This window comes from Pteropus vampyrus, unplaced genomic scaffold (assembly GCF_000151845.1).
Source record: "Pteropus vampyrus isolate Shadow unplaced genomic scaffold, Pvam_2.0 Scaffold238, whole genome shotgun sequence".
Lineage (NCBI taxonomy): Eukaryota > Metazoa > Chordata > Mammalia > Chiroptera > Pteropodidae > Pteropus > Pteropus vampyrus.
Window position 1 is genome coordinate 1,775,964 of NW_011889019.1, and position 6,275 is coordinate 1,782,238.

A 6,275-nucleotide genomic window follows, 5' to 3' on the forward strand; every position below is an offset into this window, starting at 1 on the left:
GGTGGGGGAAGTCAGGGTGAGGAGGACAAGGGGCCTTGAAGAAGCTCATGAACGATAATCATAGCTTGCATCTAATCAAGTGCGCATCAGGTATCAGGCACTGTTCCAGGTGCTTTACCAGAGTTAACTCCTTCAATCCTTACAGCAACCCTGCTGAAGGTAGTTAGTACGTCCACCCTACAGATGAGGGCACAGAGGCAGAGTGAATAAGCAACCTGTCCAAGGTCACACAGCCCGTAAGTGGTGGATTTGAACCCGGGCAGTGAGTCTCCAGGGTTCTCATTCTTACAGCCCTAGCAGGCTATAACGCCTCTGAAGGAAAGGGTCAATCAGGCCTGACAGTAGAGCTGGAACATTCACTATCTCAAGTCTTTCCTAAATCATCCCAGAGATAATCCGCAGGCTTCTGCTAGACACACACTCTAGCTCCCTGGGCTGCCTCAGCTCAAGTGGCGCTTTTTACCTGGTGAAGTCAGAGCTAGCAGGGTCGAGCACCTTCTCACTGGCTTTTTCCAGGAAACCATTCGCCAACTGGCAGCCCCAAAGGGATGAGAAAGAGGGAGTTGTTGAAGAGAGAAATACAGAGCAGCAGCAGGTCTCAGAACTGTGCCCTCTTCTCTATCTCCCTTCACCCCACAGTTTAGAAACCCTGAGGCCAGCCCAGCCGCCACCACTGGTTATCTGGGCCCCTGTTCTCCAGCTGGCAGAGGCCCAAGTGAGGCTTGGTGGTTAGGGTCTCGGCCTTTCCCGTACACCCACCCAACAATCACTACCTGAGAGCTTTCCTCTTCATGTGTCAGCTCACCTGAGGCTCGGTAATGGTGAGATAAGTTTTGATGGTTTCCAGAACAGCCCGGCGAGGGGCTGGGGTGTCCCCAGCTGCGACAGGCTGCCCATACAGGTTAAAGAGGATTGGCAGAAAGTTCTTGGCAAAGCGGCTCACTTCGGCACGGTCAGCCTCTGGCAGAAGGACCAAAGTTTGCATAAAAGGGGCAGGAGTTGAGTCCACTGAGATGCAGCCCAGAGGCATCCTTCTGGGGGACCTATGACAGGACCATGGATGTGGGGCTTCTCTGGGACAGGAGAGGTTGAGGCCACAGCACAGAGAACTCGGTGCCACCGTGGTCTATGCTCTCCCACAGCTCCTGTCCTGGGGCCAGCAAAACCCTGCAACACTGACTAGATAACTTCTCACAGCCGTCAGCACATCGGGAATAAGGAGAGAAAAAGGGCAGGTTTCTGTGTCTTTGGGTCTCCAGCAGAAGCCCCAGGTCCTTGCAGAGGGTGAACTATGGCTCAGGTAATGAGCCATAACAGGTCAAAAGATGGGGTCAGGGGACCCATGCTGTTGCAGCTACCCTCCCACTAGCTCCCAACCCCAGAGCCCACATGCACCTGCTTCACAGCCCTTGGTGATGAGGGTGCGCAGGGCCTGGCACACGGTGACTCTCAGGTCCGGGCGCTCACTGATAGCTGTACCCAATGTCCGCGCCAGCCCTTTGAAGGAGGTGGCCACATCTGTGGGCCTTGTGCAGAAACCAGGCAGAAGGGTCCAGATCTGGAGGGAAACAACAGTAAAGGAGAGTGACACTCGGCAGCCTGCACCCCCGCACTGTCAACCCACATCCCCCCAACTGACCCTTTACCTGCCACTGTAGTGTGTCATAGATCTTGGACTCTACCGTGCTGCCCGCCTGGGCCAGGTCCATTGCTAGAGTGTGACACAAGGACATAGTATGACCCTGAGCACCCTCCTGGCCACCAGGCCTCATTTTCACCAAAACCAAAAGCCCAGTGATGAGGACAAGAATGTGGGTGATTCCCCTCCACCCCATAGATTGAAACTGTTCCTTCTAAAAACCTAAAATGACCTGTATAAAATAGAAAAGGGGTGTCTCCCCATAAGCTTACTCCCCCAGGTTGGCCACTCTCTCTTCTTATATTTCTTTAAACACACATACATTTTAAAAAACATAAACAGGATTTTACTATACATAATTGTTCTGAAACCTTGTTTTACGCGACAATTATAATAAAGTTGGTAACACCTATTGAGCAATTTCTATGTGACAGGCTGTGTAATGGGCACTTACATGATCATTTCTTTTAACCTTCACAATGTCACAATTATCATCCTCATTTTACAGATGAAGAGCAGATCCAGGAGTTGAATAAACTTGCCCAAAGCCAAAATGGTGTGGCTGAGCTGAGACGGAATCGAATCTATTCGTCTCACCATCTACTAAACATGCCCATGTCAAGTCTCTTTTTTTCTTTACAATGACCCCATTGTGTCCCACAGTGGGCTTTACCAGAACTAACTTCACCGAAACCCTATTGAGGGACGTGTCAGTTGTCTTAGTTTTTGGTAAGGACACCTCTTCATATGCATAAATCACTATGTACTTGTCTAATTATTTCCTTAGTGGAAGAGGAGACCAAAGTCTGCCTGCCACAGGGCAGGGACCTATAATGGGGAAAGGCCAGGCTATGCCTCAGAGCAGAGGGAAGGTACAGGCCCACTGAGTTAGGCATTTAAGCACTGGCTGGCCACCTGTTTGGCAGAGGAAGACTATCAAGTGGGGTGGGGTGCTGGACCAGAAGTCCTTCTCGACCCCCTTCTAGCTGAGGTTCCAGGACTGCAGTGGGCCCCATACCTTTGCTTTTCAGAGTGGTAGCCAGGGGCAAGAAGTAGGCAGTGAAGAAACCAAGTCGTGTTTCCCGGACATTGTCCCGGATGACGGGCAGCAGCCAGCTCCGTGGGAAGTCCAGAGTCTCTCTGGGAGGAGACAGGGATGGCCCAGTGAGGAAGAGGTGACAGCTTGGAGGAGACAGCATACCCAGAAGGTCCCCTGAACTAAGGAGCAGTGTAAACCCTGCTCCGACCTCTTGATGACTCCTGCACTGCACAGAGACTTCACCCAAAGGAGTGTACACCCTTCTGGGGAACAGCAAGCTGTCTGACCCTCTTGGAGTTCATACAGAAACCATCTAGGGTCACACTTACTCAGAGCCATCAATTTCCAGAGGCACAGCCTGCAAAACCACCTCAGGTCCCATGCTGGCCACTGCAGCCCCCACTGCCTGGTCCAGAGCTGCTGTGTGGGGAAAATGTGGGGAGAGGCGCAGGTCACACAGGGACTGGAGGCACTGGAGCAGAAACGAGAGATTATACGTGAAGAGGTGCTCACAGGGGAGGCACCCGTGGCTAAGTGAGCCAAAGCCTATAAGACAACGAGGTCAGGAGCGTGGGCCCAGGTTAACCTCTAGGTCAGAGTTAACAAACCAATAACCAAATGTAACCCACTGATATGTCTGACCCCTCCCCAATGCACCAGAAATTTTTTAAATTCTGTATTTATTAGTAACATGTAAAAATCAGGAAATTTTACATATGAATATAGATTTCCAGTTTATCTTGAAAAATGAGAAGGTCTGCCAAAGGCCAACCTGCCTGTGACAACTAGCAAATTAGCAGGCACTGAGGAGCGGCTGCCCCTCCACACAGAGCTGCACTGTCTGGTTCACCACAGCCCCGGAGGAAGCCATTCCTCCCAGGAGTGGCTGGCTCTTTTCTTCCAACCAGCAATGACTATGGGGGAGGGGAGTTGTCAGTGAGGAAGACGCCACAAGGCCGGGAGCTGCTCCATCTGCCTGTCCTCAGGCCCCGCCCTCTCCCAGACCTGAGGAGGATCCCTGATGGTTTACTCTGGATTGCAGTCACCTCCCTGAGACCTAAGGCTGCTTAAGACACTATTCTCACTCAAGGAAAATTTAGAGAATTAAAAATGAAAAGAACAGGTAGGAATGAGAGAGAATCATTGAACTGGTTCCCTATTCAAAACCATCAACTCCAGCCAACACTAGTGGGCAGGCAGAGAGGCGTTCCTGACCCTCTTCTTGTTCCTCCCAGTCACCTTCATGGGGACACAGTACTGAGCACCTGCTGTGGGCACTATGTGTGTGTGGGGAGGAGTCAAAGTGCAGAGATAACAGAGATCCCTAAAAGCCCGAAGTCTAAAAATCCACCACCGCAACTCACCTTCTTCATCACAGGATGGGCCTGCCTCCCACATGCCTCGAAGAAGACACACAGTAATTGCAACACAGAGCTCCATGCTGCATGGAATTTATATGTCAGGCCCTCCTCCACTGCCCTGCCAAGGGAGCAAGAAGTCAGGGTCGTGGTCACACCCCCAGGCTCCAACCGGGATGTCAATGGCTGCCACCACGATCTACAGACCACCAAATGGCCATTAAAGGCAGGGCCCCAGGAAAGGTCAAGGAGAACTAGCATTTATGAAGTGCTCACATTGCTCCCTTCGCTAAGAGTTTAATTTATATAATCCTTACTTAAAGAAAAACCTGTGAGGTAGGTTATTTGTTCTATATTCAAATGGGAAAACTGAGGCTCAGAGAAATGAAATAACCTGCCAGGGTCACTCTGCTAGGGGCCAAACTGGGCCTCCAAAGCCCAGGCTTTGTCACTGTCCCACGCTTTCTTGGCCTGACCCGAGGTGGGATGGTGGGGTAAGAACAGGCGGTCTGGGCAGAATTGCACCACGGAGGGCTGGCCCAGCAGTGAGCCCCTTCAGCATGTGCACACCTTGGTCAGCTCCACCTCCCAAAATTTAGGACCCTGGGGTTTTGGGGCTAGAATAGCCAACAGGGGTCAGTATGGGAAAAGGGGTGAGCAAGGGGTGGGGGCAATTCTATTCCTATTTTACTAAAACTTCATCCTGGATGTACCCACAGAAAATAGGCCTATTTCCTCATAAGAAGCAGTACCCAAAGCATTATACCTTGAGGCTCAGCAGAGAGACCCAGAGACACCAAGGATCCCAGCCCATTTCCTAGAACCACTGTGTGCTTGGGGCTGCGAGGCTCTTCACCGCCCACCAGGATGGTGAGGATGGGTCAGTGGCCATGTGATTAAGAGTGGACTCTGTGGTTAGGCTGCCACTTATTAGCTGGGTGACCTCAGCCTGTCCATCTATAAAATGAGGCCAGTACCTATCTCTTAGAACCATAGGGATTACTAGTAGTTTCTATTTATTGAGTGCTTAACTACATGCCAGATACAGTTCTGAGCACTTTACATATATTACTTCCTTTAATCTTAACCTCTATTAGTCAGTCCCCTTTGACTGATGAGGACCCTCAGGTAGTGAGAAGTGCAGGAACTTGCCGCAGGTGACTGGCCCCAGAGTCCACATTCATGAGCACCATATTATGGCACCTGGAACGTGGCCGGTGCTCATACTGACAGCGGCTGCTCTGGCATTGTGTGTACACATGGCCCAGAGTAAATGACAAGTGGAACACTTGTCATTATAAGGAACTCTCTACAAAGTACACTTTATTCCTTCCTATTGTGGATGCTATCTATGTTCTCACCTGAACATCTTGGCAACATACTGGGCAGGGCCTGAGGCTGAGGTGGTCACGAAGCCAATGTCGGCCATGTGGGGAGCAACACATTCCTTCAGGGTCTCCTGCAAAAAGAAGTCACAGCTGTCTGGACCCAAGACAGCCCCCCAGTGCCACGGAGCCCTCCCAGGTCTCTGTTTCCTGAAGCTTCTGGGAAGCCTATTCCTACCACAGAACCTCCTCCCAGGATACAGCTGGAGGTCTTGGGCAAGCCTAGGAGAGACTGAGCAGCTGGCAGAACCTCTTGTGCTCTCTGCTCCTCCCACTAAAGCTCGGGTTGGGGGTGGGGTTGCGGTACCTGGAGGCTCTGGGTGGCAGCTGTCACGACCTGTGAGTGGGGGGAGAGGAGGCATGTCGTCGCAGTTCCAAAAAAGCGAGGGAGGTGGCCCAGTCCCAGGTCCCGCTGCAGTCTGTCAAGATGAAAGAATTCTGTGGGGTCTGGGCCTCGGGGACCTGGATGGCCCAGATCCGACAACAGCCATTGATCTGCAGGCGTCTACGCCACCCTTCTGGTGGGCCATTTTTAAAGAAATTCAAACAGGTCCTCAGAGTACAAAATGAAGAGCATGCCTTCCTTACCACACCTTTCTCCTGGACTAATCCTTAGATGCACTTCCCAGGGGGAAATCAAGGTTAAATTTCTTAAGTACTCTTCCAGAAATTTGTATGCATAAGACACATACAAAACAACAGCAATTGCTAACATTTATGTAACACTTATTGCATGCCAAACAGTGATGTAACAATATACATCAATTCACTTAAACCTTGAAAAAACCCCCCAAAACAGAAAAACAAAACCTTGAAAAAACTGAGATTAAGTCCTATTACAATTCCTATTTTAA